The following is an 18639-nucleotide window of genomic DNA, read 5'->3' as shown; positions in this document are numbered from 1 at the left end:
ACTCATCAGAGGACAGTCAATCTTAGTCACTTCTGACTTGCTTCTCTTGAAGTTTCAGAAGAAATATAAAAGGAATTTCACTTCTGGAAGTCATCTGGACAGTTCCAGTTGAAGAGCCAAACCAGCAAATTAACATTCCGGCTCCCAGAAACTTTGTTTCTGCATTTCTTCTGGGCATAAATAATTTGTAAATCAAGTAGAATTGTTCTGGTTCTAGTGATTTCGCATAATGACTCAAAGCATGGCTCACAGTCAGTATTTTTTTTCCTTACATTTCCACAGCAGACTGACCACACTATTCCCCAGGCATCCCAAGAGATCCTCCAACCCACACTTAACTCCTGCCCAGGCCAATCAGCTATTGAAAGACAAAAAGATAAGACTGTTAAATAATAAATCAGAAATGGCACAGAAGATAAACCTGGCCAAAGACTTGAGTGCCTGCAGCCAGTTTATAGCTGTTTTCTTTTTGGTTGAGAGAGCAAGCACAACTCCTCAGACTCCCTCAAAGCCTTCTGATCAAGACAGTGCTTCTTCTCTGATCATTCACTCTTCATGAAATGGGTTGGACACTGGTGTTTACTTATTCATATTAGCCTAATTACTTTTTACCCTATTTCACCTTCCCAGTTTTATTTATGCAATGCTTATCTGGGTAAATAAGGCAGCTATGGAGGTGTCTTACATTGCCATTCAACAGAACCTACGGAGGACAGCAGAGCTGATGGATAACTCTAGCTGTTGTCCCTTTGGATCCACTGGGCAATATTTTTCTCAGGATGCTTCCAGCCAATCACTTAGCACAATGCAGTATTAGATCAAGCTCATTTTTGCCTCCCATGGGACTCCTCTAATGGGCAACTTTTGCTCAGGACTGAGACTTGGCCAGGACTCCAATGAAGTTTGAGTATTTTACTACCCAATTCTCCTTTCCCTCTTTCCTTTCATAGATGTCATACCTTCATTGTGGTATGAAGGCTCTCTCTGACTATTTGGCTTCCTCCCTCTTTACCATTAGCAGATGTTTACTCTCCATAAATCGCCTCCATATCTAATCCCATCTTGGCTTCACAAAAGACTCAAACTGAAACAGTGCACTGTCAAAGACTTGCAAATTTTTTGTAACTACTTCCATTAAAAGGTGGAGACTCAGGGAGCCCAGTCTTCCAACCATCCACACCAATATGGCAAGTGAAAACACCAGGGAAACTGCAGACCAGGTCACCTGCCTGCTGAGTACCACCAAGTTATCTCCATCAAGATGATGAGGAAAAGAAAAATCACCCAGCCAAGCTCTACCTGTATTCTAGACCCATAATTTTGAGATGAAATAAAATAGTTGTTGTTTTAGACATTAAGTTTGGGGGTAGTTCTCAGCAATAGATTTTTCTCTCTTGTTTACTTGAGTTAAAAATCAATACCCTACGTACATAACTCCTCACAAAAGAAAAAGTTTTATTTTAAGTCTTTATATGAGAGAGTATTTTCCATAGTCTCTCAGGCTATAATTTTTAATGTAAGATTAGGTTTTATTCAAATCTAACCTGTTGGGTTCAACAGAAACTTCTTGTGATTTCAGGGGCTAGAAAGCACCTTTCAAAAGCTCCCCTACCAATGGGTTTTTAATTATTGGCTTCCTTCCACCTTAACTTTATAGAAAACAACTTATTAATCTTCCAGCTAGTACGCAATTCTGCAAGACTTTTTTATGCTAAAAAGAGGTAGGTGTGGGGTGGAGAGTTCAGTGGGAAGCTTTTCAAAAAAAAAAAAGTGGCTGTTGAAAAGAGCATGCTGCTGCAGGCAGATTTGAAATGGAAGACTGATTTTATTTTGATCAATAAATCCAGATAACACAAGGCATTACCATTCTCAAACACTGCAGATTTTGCTTCATTTTAACTGAATGTGTCTTGTGGAGTCTTGTTTTATTCTATAAAACAGAATGACATTTTTTTCCCCCCAGCCAGACAAGCTAGACCTATCTGAAATCAATCTTTCAGCCTGGCAAATACATTGTAAATTATAAGGCAATGTGTATACTAAAGCAAGTGTCGTAGTTAATTTTAACAATTTTTTAAAAGCATGTCAGGATTTTGATAATACCAGGGAGATGAAAATTTCTTACACAGCATGCCAGATCAGCACAGTTTTCAACTTGAGATTATAGGTCATTGACTAACATGTCATCAGGCTCACATAGTATTTATGGTCAATATGCTCGAGAAATTAAAAGCATTCAATCTTGGGCAAGCTATACATGTGAATGACTAAAACAGAAGACCTCAAAATATTATGGTTGTGAAAAATATATACCTTTAATAGATGTTTTGATTTATCTTCCAAGGAACCCAACACTTGCTTTAAAATCACAAGTCCATGGAGATTTTCTAATACCTATTGTCACCATGTCCCTCAGAATCACCTACAATTCAGGCCATTTCAATACACTGTCCATAAATTAATTGATTCCCAGAGAATAGGACTGCATAATCTTGGCTTTTCACTTCATCTTTAAATGCCATTTTTTTCTGTAACACTGCTCAAACATCCTACTTTTTTGAAGCATAAGTCATTTATTCATACATACATATATCCACATATACCTTCTATTGGAAAAGGTTAAAAAAAAGAAGAAAAAGAAGAAAATTGTTTAGCAAAATGTAAATTGTTTTATTATTCAGAGGAAGGGTGTTTGTTTGTTATGCCTTGTCAGTAGTTTGGCTGGTGATCAAGCTCTGGGATTGATAAAGACAGCTAGTAGGAAATGCACAGATGTCTAGATCTGAATTTCTGTCCTTTTCATGCTTCCTCTTCTGTCTTTTCACTTACTGTCTTGGTGATCCCCGGCACTCTTTTAGCTACAACTGCCACCTCTTGGCAGATGAGTCAACATCTAGCCTACAATTCTAACCCAGAGTTCTCTCCTGAACTCAGTTCTGAATGCCTTCCTTGCCTTTGGCACACCTCCATATTCTTGCTGTCTTTACAACTCAAAAATCAACATCTTGCTAAAGTTCAGTAAATACTCCTTTAATCTAAAGCCTGCATTTTCCGGATGTGAAAACTGAATCCTAGCATGGTTTGCTAGGTTAATCTATAGCTACCTATTACAAACAAACCCATTTCTCTAGAAAGAAAAAATAAAACCTTAAGTTTGTTCTTTGAGATGACTAATAAAATTCAAAAGCCTCTGATTTATCAAAAAAGAAAGAAAGAAAACAAGAAAGAAGGCATTTAAAAATTATCACCATCATGGGGCACCTGGGTGGCTCAGTCGGTTAAGCGTCCGACTTCAGCTCAGGTCATGATCTCACGGTCCGTGAGTTCGAGCCCTGCGTTGGGCTCTGTGCTGACCACTCAGAGCCTGGAGCCTGTTTTGGATTCTGTGTCTCCCTCTCTCTCTGACCCTCCCCCATTCATGCTCTGTCTCTCTCTGTCTCAAAAATAAATAAATGTTAAAAAAATTTTTTTTCAATTATCACCATCAGAATATAATTTTCAGTTCATGAATTTCCACTTATGCTTTATGACAGATTTCAGTTTTCCAGCAAAGTTTTCCATTTTGTCATTAATTTTTCTTGAACACAATTTTTAACTTATTTTAAATTCCAATATCTGAATCACCTGTAGGTAATTTTTATTGGCATTATATATATATATAGTAACTATATACATATATATATACACACACATATACATAACTATATATATCTATATCTATATATCTATATATATATATATATATATATATAAATAATCAGGACAGTTTATAGAAAAACCAAAAGGGTGATGTTTCCTTTCTCAAAAGGGCTTTTCTTAAGCTTCTAGAGGGTAGTTCTGAGTAGGACCATTAACCCACTCAGGGCTTAAGCTTTATCAGGCCTGATCTGTTTGTTTTGTCCTTATTCCTTGTATGTTGTCATTTAGGGCTTTCAACTGAGAATCTGGGACTATCCACTGACAGATCCTGTAGTCCAGTTTTTATCTCCCCAGTACCACCAGACTTCTCATAACTGCTTTCTGCTCAGCTTTTCTGACTGCTGGCCTACAGTGCCTCAAGGGCAAAAGTGGCTTAGAAGGTAAATCTCACTTCTCTGCAATTCTCTTTAATCTGGCATCATGACTTTTCAAATCCTGGCTGCCTTGGAAACCATACAATGCCTTCAAGCAGATGTTTTTCTATATTTTATCCAGATTTTCTAGTTGCTCTCAGCGGGAGGATTAGTTAGCTCCAAGCCAGCCCATCAGTGCTGGAAGTCAGGATATATTTTGAAGATACCATAAATGGGATTTGCTGACAAATTAGATGTGAGAGGTGAGTGAACGAAACTAGTCAATAATGACTCCAAGGATTTTTGTTTGTTTTTGTTTTTATCCCAAGAAACCATAAGAGTGGAATTGCAAGTAACTAAGATGAGGAAGGCTGGGTGGGGGAGACAGGACTTTGGGGGAAAATTGATAAACTCAATTATGAATATTTTAAAAGTGAGATACTTGTCACATCTATAAGTGGCAATGTCGAGCAGGCATTTGGATACGCAAATCTGGAATTCAGAGATGGGAAACGTGAGTTTGTCTCTTCAGCCGGTACTTTTGGAGTTTATAAGGCAGACGCTGAGATGCACATACTGTGGGCATGCAAAACAGTGAGTGGCAATCTTTAAAAGATCAAAGAGCCCCTCTATGAATCTTCCACATTTTATGGCAGGACTTTCAGATCAGGGTGTCTGAAGTGGAACAGGACAATGAGAAAGGTAAGAGGCAGAGTCGGTGCTTACAAACAAACCCCACCACGTCCCAGTTTCTCTAAAGGCACACAATCATGACCATTTGTCTTCTCACTCAGGTAGGAGGACTGGATTCATTACTGTCCCTTTCCACTCTTCCTCCCAGAGGACTCCATCTGGAGAGAGGAGCCTGAGTACAGAGACAGAGGTGGGTATTAAAAGGGAAATGAGGGGCACTTGGGTAGTTCAGTCAGTTAGGCGGCTGACTTCAGGTCATGATCTTAAGGCTCATGAGTTCGAGCCCCATGTCAGGCTCTGTGTTGTCAGCTCAGAGCCTGGAGACTGCTAAGGGTTCTGTGTCTCCCTGTCTCTCTGCCCTTCCCCACCAGTGTGCACTCGCGCACGCGCGCGCGCTCTCTCTCTCTCTCTCAAAAATAAATAAACGTTAAGATTTTTTTTTTAATTTAGAAAAGATAAATAAAAGGGAAATGAGACAGTACTGAAGGACTTGGGAAAGAGAATGAAAAATGAGAAGGAAAAAAGGTGAAATAAAAATACAAGCACACTTGAAAGCAAATAAGCTTTGTGTTTTTAATGTGTTTATTTCTATCTGCTTATATTGGGAAGTCTAGGGTTGTGTTTGAATCTAACCTCAGTTATCACTAAGGAATACACAGCTTCATCATTAACTAGCAGCAGTATACTTATTTAACTTATTGAACAACTTTTCAAGGAAGAAGAATAACATGCTTTTGTAAACAGGAGTTCCTACATCTTCTTTTTGAAAAGTCATTTTTTCCTATTGGCTCTCAAAAAACTCTTTTTTTTATTTAAAAAAAATTTTTTATGTTTATTCATTTTTGAAAGGCAGAGACAGAGCACAAACAGGGGTGGGGCAGAGAGAGGGGGGGACACAGAAATCTGAAGCAGGCTCCAGGCTCTGAGCTGTCAGCACAGAGCCTGACGCAGGGCTCGAACTCACTAACTGCAACCTGAGCCTAAGTCAGACGCTGAACCGACTGAGCCACCTAAGAGCCCCTCAAAAAACTATTATTTATCATTTCATATACACTATCACCTTTTGAATAAGAATCCACTTGGGACAAAATCAAAATCCCAAAGGTTGAGGTGAGGGTAGCTGAGTTTTTTAATTTCCATAGATTTCAAAGCCTTGGTTAGGAACCATGACAAATAATTTTTCACCTTTCCCCATTATTAATGTTATCCAGTCATTAATTGCTATAGACTGAATGTCTGTGTCAAAATTCATATGCTGAAACCTAATCTTGAAGGTGATGGTATTTGGAGGTGGAGCATTTGGGAGGTGATTAGGTCATAAGAGCATGACCTCATGAATGGGATTAGTGTCCTTAGAAATGAGAACCCAGATGGCTCCCTTGCTCCTTCTACCACGTGAGGATACACCAAGAAGATGGCTGTGAACCAGGTGGCTGGCTCTCAAGACACAGAATCTGTTGATACCTTGTATCTTGGAGTTCCCAGCCTCCAGAACTGCGAAAAATACTTTTTTGTTGTTTAAGCCACATAGTCTATGGTATTTTGTTATAGCATCCTGAACAGACTCAGACACTAAGTGACGAGTGGTCCACTGGTGCCACCATCACTGAAAGGTACACTATATCATATCAATTCTGGATCACCTCAGAAGCCTCCAGTATCATTTTCCTTCTCTTGGTTTCTACTTGACGTTTTGCCAATACCCATATAACTGATGAAAAAAATCTTCCTAGAACATAATAAAATCACATCACTTCCTGATAAAGAATCTACCTTGGTTTACTGCTATATCAAGTTCCTTTTTTTTTTAATTCAAGTCTCCCTAAAATAGCCCCATAATTCTTGATCCTTGCCTCTAATGTCAATCTCTCTAATGTGTCATATAACAAAAATTCAATCCTGTTTATATTTTAGTTTCATAAAGTCTTCTAATGATTTATAACATACCACACTATTTATGTATAATGTAAGATGCAATTAGTACCAGACTAAGGGGTTGCCTTTTCAAGTGTTGCCATAAGGCCACCTCAGAGAGTATTAGGAAAACAAGCATTTCATGACCTAAGTGTCAGAAGATCAGAATTTTAGCTTCAGCTCTGGTGCTAACCAGTTATGTGACCTTAGGAAGATCATTTTATCTCTTTCAGCCTCTGCTTTGTCATTTGCAAAATGCAAGGCTTATATTCAATTATCTCTTAGGTTCTTATAACTCTAATGCTTTATGAGGCTCTTACCTCTCATAGACAAGGGTTATTTAATGACCAAAAATAAATAGCACTAGCTTATAAGTTAGTGATTTTATAGGAAATATGCATTTGAAGCAACTTAATAAACTTTATGATACCATATTTACTAGATACATAAATTAGCAATTTATTCTTATATGGATTTTTATTTGTTTCTTGTTTCTGTCATTTGTGCAAAGTGTTTTGGCTTTTGTTTATAATCTAAAGCAGTCTACCTCTGACTGATGTGTCTGCTTTACACAAACTCCAACATTTCCAGACAATCCCAATTGCTTTGAATCTGCTCGCATCTGGTCACAATAAAGATAAAGCTGTGATAACGTTTCTAAAAATAAGTTAAAATTATCTGAGTAGGCAAAAAACAATAACCATAATAATAGAGATTGCTACATCTGGTGAAAAATGAAGGGAACTGCTGCAGATTTCCTGCATCTTGGTCATTTTACCTCCAAATTTTGCTCAGACTCATCCACACAGATTACCCTCTATGGTGCTAACAGTACAAATCCACTATTTCTTTCAAAGTCAGACTCAAAACCCACTTCACCAGCCCTTTCTTCCTCATGAGATAGCAGTCAGGCTTAGCTCCACTTCAGTCCCTTCCCAGCTATGAACCCTCCCTCCTTAACCATCTACATCAAGGCACCATCATCATCACTCTCCTCACTGCTCAGGAAGCACATCCTGATGTGCACACTCCCAACTTCTCATCCTCCATACCAATATCCTACACCAAATTTTGGCTATATCCTGGCCTGTTCTTCTAGATTGCAGATATATTAAAGCAAAATATATTGATGGCCAAATACTGACACATAGGTTAAGATGAAAATATATTTATTAAATTCCAAAGTTAGTGCAGGCTAGGAGACATTTGATAGTGTGAAAAAAGGAAGAGAATACAAGTCTTCATAGCCGAATTAGCTTTGTCATGCATGAGTCTGATAGGAAGTCAAAGCTTCCATCAAAATGGAAGATGACCTGTGTAATTCTTCTGCTTGGTATATACAAGACATTAACCATTCCAGGTAATGCTAATAGCCAAGTTACATAGAAGGAAGAATGAAGATTTGAAAGATAGTAAACGGCAGTGGTGAAGGCCACTGGCTATGGAATCAAGCTGTCCAGGCTCAAGCCCCTTTGCCAATTACCAGCACAGAGATCCTGAGCAAGTTACTCTACATCTCTGTGCCTAAATGTCCCAATAATAGGCTGGGGATGGCACTACCTCCTACCTCAGGGAGATTTTGTGACAATTAAGTTGTTCGCACATATGTAAGCGTGTAGAATAAATAAGCGTTTCCAATTATTGTTGCTGTTGTCAAAAGGACCCTCAATTAAACACATAAAGCAGCAAATTAAGAACAGATAGAGGGCTGCTAACAAAACCTGTGAGTTTTACCAATTGCACATGAAACAATTGGGAATTTTCAGCAATTAGTCAATCAATCCTGATTCAAGGAAGGAAAACACATTATAAAAAACCTGGTGGAACACAGAAGAGGATCATCACACACACAAAGATTTCAAAGAAAAAAGACCCAGAATAGATCCAGCAGAGGACATTCCCTTAGCATCTAATTCCTTAGTTGCTATCAATAATAGAATAATAGTGGGAGTCATAGTGGAGTTTTCCATGCATATATGTAAAGAATAATGTTTATGTTTATTTAGTGGTATTATAGTAATTAAATACAACTCATATATCTGGGCTCAGCTCCTCACCTTATCATATTTAATGTTGTTTTTGTAAAACCCAGGCTCCTAAGAAGTGGATATTTGTACCTTGTGATTCACGTGTCTGGAGTGGCTATGATGCTGGACCTAGGATGGACATGCCAGGCAAGAAGCTCTTTCAGAATGGTGCCTCGTTCCTTGTTGTGCCACCAATTCAATTACACGATTCCTCTGAAGTGTCCTGTGAATTATTACAAAGGCACTTAAAGTCTCAACTTAAAGGAATGGGTCCACTTCTTCCTTTCCTGACTCCTATCTTTGTACATCTCCAGTATATACAGCCAGCCAGTCTCTTCTTGACTCTTCCTCCCGTTCTTCCCCAAGCCTCCTCCATTTACATGTCTCCACTAGTGAACTACTACCATGCCTTCTTCCCAAGACTGCTTTTCTTTCATCTAGCCAATATGCTGTGTGACCCCTCACTTTTTGCTTTTCCTACTCCAAGCTCAGTATTTCTACATGATTTTCACTCTCTAATCTTTTTGCACACAATTTTCCTCTTTCTGTATCTCTCACTTAGCAAATGATATGCCAGACCGCTGGTGTCAGTCATTAACCTCAGGAAAATGTGTTCCCTCTCTTCATTCTGTTTGTTGGTTGAAGAGATAGCCTAATCTTGATGATTTGATATTAATGCTAACAACATATGGTGTTAATTAAAAGATTTCATTTTTATCAGATAAGGGGTATCATATTCTTATCTCAATTTCTTTACAGCAAGAATTCTGAACTCTGATGCTAGAAGGCCCCATCCTCACCATATCTGACCCCTCCATCTTACTCAGAAAAGTATGTTGGTGATGTAGCTTGGCAACAATATCCTTAGAAATTTGACTATTCTTATCAAATGACAATGAAAATGATAAGATATTAGTCCCTGGCAAAGAGATTTTTCCTTGACTATGGCTGGTCTGGGCTGTCAACTGCTCTATTTGAACATAGTATGGCCCCAAGAAAAATTTAATCCTCAAAGAAGACAGTAAGTGCTACTTCATGAAAAGTAAGAGAGGCACAACTCTGGGTGAGTATCTGGGAAAGCAGACATGTTTATCCTGTAAACAGAAGATACAATTCAAGAGGAAAGCTCGGTACTTTAGTATAAGAGCTATGCACATATTAAAAAATTATTGGCAAAGTTATATTTGGAGAGCTCTCAGGCTCTCCATAACCCTACCTGCCTCAAGAGCCAGGAAAGAGGAAAAGCTGTGATTGCCCTTGGTGAAGATATTTCTCTGACTAGGAAGGGCAGCACAACCAAAGCCATGCCAGAGGTGGGCAGCAAGCCCAACAAACCACAAGGCCCACATCAGTAAAAAGCAATGATCTAATTAGGTCAGCAGGCAGAGCACAGGGGCTGATATGTATGGAGAAGCGCCTATGTTCAAGTCCTAAACTAGAAGCTGTTCACTATGTCTGCATTTCTTCCTGGTAACACCAAGAGTTGGACCATATGATTATCATCTCAGATAAGAGAAAATAGATTCAGAGAAATTGACTCAATTTCCCAAAGTTATAGAAGTCATGGGGAAAGCCAGTCTCCTGAAAGTCTTTGTGACTCTTTATCTATCCACTGTACTACCAAGTATCCAGAGAAGAAGGGCAGCGTGGGGAGGAAGAAGTATAGAGAAAGAATCCAAGGAGGGAATTCACACCTGAATGAGAGGATAGTGAAGCAAATTCCTAAGAAAAGAACTTATTGAAAATGGCTGAAACCACAACTGAAAAGCATTTACAGAGACCTTACTATATAGTTAATTTGAGGATAATCATTCAACAACTATGGATCATATATTTTGGGAGCATGGATAAAAATGTTCAAGGAGCACCTGGGTGGTTCAGTTGGTTAAGAGTCTGAGTTTGGCTCAGGTCACGATCTTGTACTAAGTGGGTTTGAGCCCTGCATTGGGCTCTATGCTGACAGCTCCAGAGCCTGCTTTGGATTCTGTGTCTCCCTCTCTCTCTGCCCTCCCCCACTCATGTTCTGTCTCTCTCTCAAAAATAAATAAACATTAAAAAATATTTTTATTTTTTAATAAAATGTTAAATATTAAATACCAATACCTTTTAGTTAAGGAACTTTTAAAAAAAATGTTTATTTATTTTTGAGAGAGAGACAGAGACAGACAGAGCATGAGCAGGGGAGAGGCAGAGACAGTGGGAGACACAGATTCCAAAGCAGGCTCCAGGCTCTGAGCTGTCAGCGCAGAGCCTGACGTGAAGCTCAAATTCACGAACCATGAGATCATGACCTGAGCTGAAGTTGGATGCTTAACCGACTAAGCCACCCAGGCGCCCCTAGTTAAGGAACTTTTGAAGAAAGCATCAAGACAGAGTTACTTTGCCACATCAGTGCTAGAAAATCATGTCAGGAAAGGCTTCACAGATGGGTGACTCTATGTGAGTTTCATAAACTAGCAGGCATCTACCAAGCAGAGGTGTTAGAGAGAAAGTAGAATATAGGGATTCCCAGCAGAGGACATGAGCAAAGGCACTGAGACTTGAAGTAGCATAGTGATCTATAAAAAGCAAACTGCAGAAGTCTACAGTAAAATTTACATGCATGAAATGTACTTCAATGAATTTTGACAAACATATTCAACTGTGTAACTCACACCTCAATCAAGATATCATCACCCCCTGAAAACCCTCTTGTGACCCTTTAATTCAATTGCTACCAACCATGGTCAATATCTGTTCTAAATTTTATCACTATGGATTGGTTTTTCCTGTTCTTGAATTTCTTATTAATGAAATTATTGGTATGTTTTCTTGCATATAGCTATCAACATAAAGTTTTTGAGCTGTGTGCACAAGTAATACATTGCTTTTTGTTGCTGAGTAGCATTCCAATGTATGGATATACTACAATTTGTTTTCCTATTCAAGGAGTAGGTTGGTGATGGCTAATGCACAGAATTTGTACAACGATGGGTTGAGGAATGGGAAATGTATCTTAAGATAAACCTGAAAAAAAAAAAAAAGGACAAACATCATAGCAAATAGCTTACTGAGGTATTTGGATTTTATCCTAAGGGCAACAGGTAGCCAGCCATTACAGGAGTTCTAAGGAGTTTTAAAGGGGGTGGGATGTATATATAATCAGACACTAATACCCAGCTTATCACTAAGGGGAAATCTAAATCTCTAATCAGTAATTACTTACATTTCACCTCAAGGTCTGAGTCTTTATAATTGCCATCCAGAGTGGATGCACTCCTTCTAATATCCCTCATTTTCATGTTCAGCTAACCTATTTTGAGCACCTATTATGTGTCGGGCAGACTATTAGTAAATGCCACATACATAATGGTTCTTAATGTTCCTAACATCTTCATTGCTCATGAGGATATTCTCACATCTGCAAGATTTGCCTCTACAATACAGCCTGGCCACTTGATTTTGTTCTGCATTCTCCAGCTGCCTTGTCATAATGGGAGGATTTGATTCTGCTCATTCTTTTTGGAAGAAAACATAACTGTGTGATTGGAATTACAGCTGAAAGCAGGTCTCCCCACAGCACAGACACACTGTTTGAGTGGCTCAGAGGTATTAGTGTTTAAACATTTCATGTTCAGTCGCATATAAGCTACCAGTGCCCATTGGACAACCAGTTGGCAATTGCCAGTTGGATTGGCAGTTATGGCAGTTTTCTAGGTTATCCAATGGAATGATTTTTCTGACCCTTTTGATGGGACTAGAGCCAAAAATGCATTCTCACAAAATACCCTAGACTCCATTTGTCAGAGGTAGCTCCAACGTAGGAAGTGTAAAAAGAAAAAGGGCCATCAATTTCTATGTCCTTTGAATAGACTCAAAATCATTTGCTTGTTTTATCCTCATCCATTTAAAACTGCTTTTCTTTTATTGAGTACAACTACTTAAGAAAAATCAAATTTTATCAGGTATAATTGTTTTAATACAGAAAAATACTGCTCAGTTATAGAGAACTACACGCTTCATAAAATGCTTTGTGAGTTGAGTTTTATGTCAGGGAATTTTGGAAGGCAGGTTGGCAGGTAACGCCAGCATTGTGGAAAGAAAATAAAGAGAAATAGTAATTCTGGAGGAAAACACTGAAAAGACATCACTGTCCCCTGGTCCAACATGAAAAGTGAGTTATTTGCCAGCAGTGGGCTTCCTAGAATTCAGGGAACAAAGACTAAAACAAAGATGGGCTAAGCTCAGGGACCCCAGAGGAAACTGAATGCAGGCTTCCTGGCAAGCAGGAGAAGCTTGGGCCATGAATGCCTACAAACTGGAAATGATCCACATGGCAAAGGTCTCTGATGGGCAACTGAGGGCAGAAAGACTCACTAGCCAAGCCCTCAATGATCATGAGGCAGATGGACATTAAGAAGATGGATTGTTTTGCTCGATTTTCATTTGCCCATTCTCAGTCTATGGGTAAACTATGTGTATGTGTGATATGTGTGGAACGGGATAATTTCAGGATACAACGTACTGTGTGTAGTCTCTTTCCCTTCCTTTGCTTTGAAGCAGAGAGTAGGCTCTATGTTTGTTTGTTTCAGGAGAAGTTCATGGCAGAACAACCTGGTCTTTCTTTTCACAAGCTTAGCACTTTGGGAAGAATGAGGTTTGAAAGAAAAAGATGTCCCCAGGCTGAATTATGAGCCTTTGGACTGGGAATGGTACTATAATCTGTGGTGACACAAAACTTCAAGGAAACTGAATCCTACATGGGTCTTCTGAATTGACCAGAACCCCGTATTTCAAGAATGGCATGGGAGAGCAGAGCCATCTCATTGAAAGTGGAAGGCAGGTTGGGAGGATAGGTATTTCAGTGGTTCTAATTCTTTATGATCTCCAAGCAATCCCAAACTTTCAGGCCAATAGTAAGGGACAGAAAGAACATCCACATGACAGACCACACCAGTCTCTAGCCAAGCTGATGGGTGAAGAAGTACAACTGATTTTTGTACAACTGATGTTTTAGTACAAAGTCCCTTTCAGACCACAGGGTAGATGAGAAATTCAGGCAAGACAGTGTGGATTTGCAATTGCTTGGTTGACTGTCACTGAACACCACTCATGCTCATTGCCCAGCAGCTTTTAAATCTCCAGGATAAATTTGGTCCCTTTATAGTTAAAAAGTTACTTCCCGCATCATTTTATCTTTTATCTGCAGTATGAACCATCAAAGACTTTTCCCTGAACTTCCCCCACCAATGAAATTGTAAAATTATATAAACTTCTAGTTTTGTTCCCTGATCTACAATCTGCTCTCTGTACCTCATTCAGTCTTGAATAGTCTCCTTTAATTTGGAAGAAATCCCTCTTGCCTTAATCCCACTGGACATTAGTTTTGAAAACAAAGCCCATGAAGCTCTCCCACAAATTTTTCTAAAGAAATGAGCAGTTGACCTCACTATTTCCTTGAATGGAGAAGAAAGTAAGTTTTTATTATTATAAAATCATTATAAGATTAAGATTCATTGGGCAACTGGGAGCAGGAAAGTAGAGTTTCATTGCTTCTAAAGTGTTCATTCCACTTGTGTCAAACATCTGTATTCTAAGATTCTCTCCTTCCTTGGGCTAAAAATATGAAGCACTTTGTATGCTCTAGTCAACATTTTTCTAAATTTACCTTCGTCACAATGGGCATTTCAGTCATACCTATGATAGAAAGGTGACCGGTGGACCACGAAGACCTATCTGAAAACTTGGTAATGTATGTGAAACCTTGGTAAAGAATATGAAAAGGGAGGCACAGGGATGACTGTAGTCATCCCTCCAGGCACAGCAGGGAAAGAGTCAGAACAAAAATTCCATTGCTGTCCTAGGAAAAGCAGTAATTACATGCACAGTCCCATCAGACAGACTTCCTAAGTGGAAATCCTGGCTCCACCAGGATTATGTACCTTTGATAAGGTACCTGGCCCCTCTGTGCCTCAAATCCCTCACCAGCAGAGCGAGAATATTAATAGTAAATGTTTCAAGTGTTGTTGGGAATGATTGACTCAAAATTTACAGATATCCATATTACAGATAGCAAGAAGAGCAAGCTGAGAGAAGAAGACAGCCCTCCCCTGAAGATTCACACACTGCTTGTGCTTATGTCCCACTGGCCAGAATGAAGTCAGAAGGATACATCCTGTAGTCAAGGGAATATGATCTTTATCCTGAGAAGCCATGATCTAAGATTTGGAGGGTTCTTTTTCTGAGAGAAATGGGGAATAAGTATGAGAGAACAATTACACCTTGTACCAGAAGTATCTCTTAAAAGACTGAGTTTGTGGATGGAGATTCATTCCCACTACATAAGCTTATTTTTCTCCAAAATGATAAGTATTTCCACAAGATTGGGAGAAGATATGTTAAGGAAGGAAGCATTCCTAAATTTAAAACTCTTACCTACAAAATTTGTATGGAACCACAGAAGACCCCAAATAGCCAAAGTTATGTTGAAAAAGAAAACCAAAGCGGGGACATCACAATCCCGGACTTTAGGCTCTACTACAAAGCTGTAATCATCAAGACAGTATGGTATTGGCACAAGAACAGACACATAGACCAATAAAATAGAATACAGAACCCAGAATTAGACCCACAAATGTATGGCCAACTAATATTTGACAAAGCAGGAATGAGTATCCAGTGGAATAAAGACAGTCTCTTTAGCAAATGGTGCTGGGAGAACTGGACAGCAACATGCAGAATGAAACTGGACCACTTTCTTACACCATACACAAAAATAAACTCAACATGGACAAAAGACCTAAATGTGAGACAGGAACCTAGAGGAGAAAATAGGCAACAATCTCTGACCTCAGTCGTAGCAATTTCTCACTTGACCCATCTCCAAAGGCAAGTGAAATAAAAGCAAAAAATGAACTTTTGAGACCTCATCAAGATAAAAAGCTCCTGCACCGCAAGGAAACAATCAACAAAACTAAAATTCAACTGATGGAATGGGAGAAGATATTTGCAAATGGCATATCAGATAAAGGGTTAGTATACAAAATCTATAAAGAACTTACCAAAATCAACACTCAAAAACCAAATAATCCAATGAAGAAATGGGCAGAAGACATGAATAGCCACTTTTCCAAAGAAGACATCCAGATGGCCAAAAGACACATGAAGAGATGCTCAGCGTCACTCATCATTAGGGAAATACAAATCAAAACCATGATGAGCTACTACCTCACACCTCTAAGAATGGTTAAAATCAACAAGACAGGAAACAACAGATACTGGCAAGGATGCATAGAAAGGGGAATCCTTTTACACTGTTGGTGGGAATGCAAACTGGTGCAGCCACTGTGAAAAACAACATGGGGGATTCTTCAAAAAATTAAAAATAGAACTACCCTATGACCCAGAAATAGCACTACTAGGAATTTATCCAAAGGATACAAGGAGGGCTGATTTACAGGGGCACATGCACCCCAGTGTTTACAGCAGCAATTTCAACAATAGCCAAATTATGGAAAGAGCCCAAATGTCTATCAACTGATAACTGGATAAAGAAGATGTGGTTTATATATACAATGGAATACTAATTGGCAATGAGAAAGAATGAAATCCTGCCATTTGCAATATGATGGAACGGGAGGCTATTATGCTAAGTGAAATAAGTCGGTCAAAGGAAGATATATATCATATGTTTCAGTCATGTGGAACTTAAGAAACTTAACAGAAGACCACGGGGCAAGGGAAGGGGAGAAAATACTTTCAAAGAGAGAGACAAGCCATAAGAGACTGTTAAATACAGAGAACAAACTGAGAGATGATGGGGGCGGGGAATGGGTGATGGTCATTGAGGAAGGCACTTGTTGGGATGAGCACTGGGTGTTGTATGTAAGTGAAGAATCACAGGAATCTACCCCCAAAATCAAGGGCACACTGTATTTAGCTAACTTGAAAATAAACTATAAATTAATTAATTAAATAAAATAAAACATTCTTATTTGTAAATAAATTAAGAAAAAAAAACCTCTTATCTCCTACAAAAGAGTATGAGCAAAGCAAGAGTTACTCAAGAATAACTTCATTTGGTGCCAAACCTATCTTATATGGTGGACAGGACAAGCACTATAATCCTGAATTTATAGACTAAGAAAATTGAGGTTTCTTATTCATACAAAACCTAGTGTCTTATCCATGACTTCTGACCAAAAAACAAGTATTCTTTTCATTAAACTAAATTTACTTTGTAGCCCATCTAAATAGCTAATCACTATTTACAGCACATTTTATAAGAAGCAATAGCACTGAGCAAAGTAGTATTATAACATTGCATTTTAGAAGCAGGGCATCTGAATTCTGTTCTCAACTCTCCTACTCCTTAGTTTGTATCTTGAACAAGTAAGTAATATTTGTGTACTTGACTTACCAGGTTGAAATGTGAAAGCTTTGTAACTTTACTCTTCATTCTATGTAATGTGTCACCAACCACAGTATGAGCTGTTCCCAGGCAAGAATCTAGCCCTCATATAACAGAACCACTTGTTACTGAGCATACAAAAAATAACTCTATAATATGTGATCTCTTAGACTAGATGACCTCTAAGGTTATATGGAAAAATGTTTGGATACCCACAAAGCATCAAGAAGCACTGAGTAAAGGCCTGGTGAATAAGTAAAAGCACCTCTGATTTATACTGTTTGGTGAATAAATCATTTGATAATTGTGGCAAGTGAACCAAAAGGAAATTGAGATATTCTAGGAAGCAAGGTGAATCAGACAAGAGTCTGGAAAAAAATTATTTTTTAATGAATTTAACCACTGGTAATTAGGATTGGCAGTAGAAATTAGCATAAACACACCATCCAAATGATAATGCAACTAGAACATTGTTATAAATTCTTAATGCCTCTTTTAAGAATAGAAAATGACAACTCATCAAAGAACAATTCATCAGGGTTCACCCAGCACTGACCCGGGCGCTTCGTTGCTCTGAACTGTGGAATCTGTTCCAATTTACCAGGCAAAATGCTTAGAGTGGAGAAAAGAGAATTTTCATACATTAATAGTCTAGATTGGTAGGTTTCAAAATTTCTTGGCTGAAGCAAATTGTTCCATTTTTCAAATAAATTAGCAGGCAGAAATCCAAAGTAATAACAATAATAACAATAACTAGTATTTATAACTATGTGCCAGGTACTATTCTAAATATATATATTAATATATTTAAACCTCATGGCATTACCCAGAAGTTGGTAATATTATTACCCCCAGTTTTTTTTTTAATTTTTTTAATGTTTACTTATTTTTTAGAGAGAGAGAGAGAAAGAGAGAGAGAGAGAGAGAAATGGAACCCCAAGCAGGCTCCAGGCTCTGAGCTGTCAGCACAGAGCCCAATCTGGGGCTTGACCTCAGGAACCGTGACATCCTGACCTGAACCAAAGTCAGATGCTTAACTGACTGAGCCACCCAGGTGCCCCAAGACACAATTTTTTGAAGTCTCCTTTCTGGAACAGAAGTGCAGAAGTAAACAGCAGATTCCCCCTAATGAAAATAAGTGTTCAGAGCAATGTAACTGCATGCTCAGTACATGTAACTACAACAGATATCAGCTGACTATGGGAGAATAAGGACCACATGGAACTCTGCCCTTTACATACTCAAGAGTTGACCAACAATGTATAAAGAGGGAAATGTATGGTTTTCATTTCCATGTGGTAGGTACCTTCGCTGCAGTTTGTTTCTCAGCCAGGACTTGCATCGTTAATCATAGTGTACCCACCGTAGTGGCCTTGCAAGTGCAAGGCCCTTCTCTCATTCTGGAGCCCTTTCTTTTTCTTTCTCTGTGGAATGAAGTAGAATGTGATCCCCAAATCACAGACCCCTGGTCTGTGATAAATGTTAGTGACCAAGAGAGACTCAGGCAAGAGAGTATGACCGGCAAACTACTATCAGAATTCAACTACCCTGGGAGATACTCAAT

The 18639-nt window shown here is 38.7% G+C and overlaps 1 long non-coding RNA gene across 3 annotated transcripts in view; it reads right to left on the bottom strand.

The window, feature by feature from the left end:
* Nucleotides 1-3441: 3441 nt before the first annotated feature.
* Nucleotides 3442-18639, bottom strand: part of LOC109497547 — a 173149-nt gene continuing 157951 nt past the window's right edge. The window contains exons 5-6 of one of the 3 annotated variants that reach the window (XR_002737254.2): nucleotides 8777-8909; nucleotides 3442-4917 (exon numbers count right to left, since the gene is read on the bottom strand). This is a non-coding gene — a long non-coding RNA (uncharacterized LOC109497547). Of the gene's footprint in view, nucleotides 4918-8716; nucleotides 8910-18639 lie in introns of all 3 variants that reach the window. The other 2 variants (XR_006594867.1, XR_006594866.1) reach the window with 2 other exon arrangements.

This window comes from Felis catus, chromosome A2 (genome assembly GCF_018350175.1).
Source record: "Felis catus isolate Fca126 chromosome A2, F.catus_Fca126_mat1.0, whole genome shotgun sequence".
NCBI classification, from domain to species: Eukaryota; Metazoa; Chordata; class Mammalia; order Carnivora; family Felidae; genus Felis; species Felis catus.
Note: the sequence above shows the minus strand (reverse complement) of the source record. Positions and strands in the feature narration are given on the sequence as shown.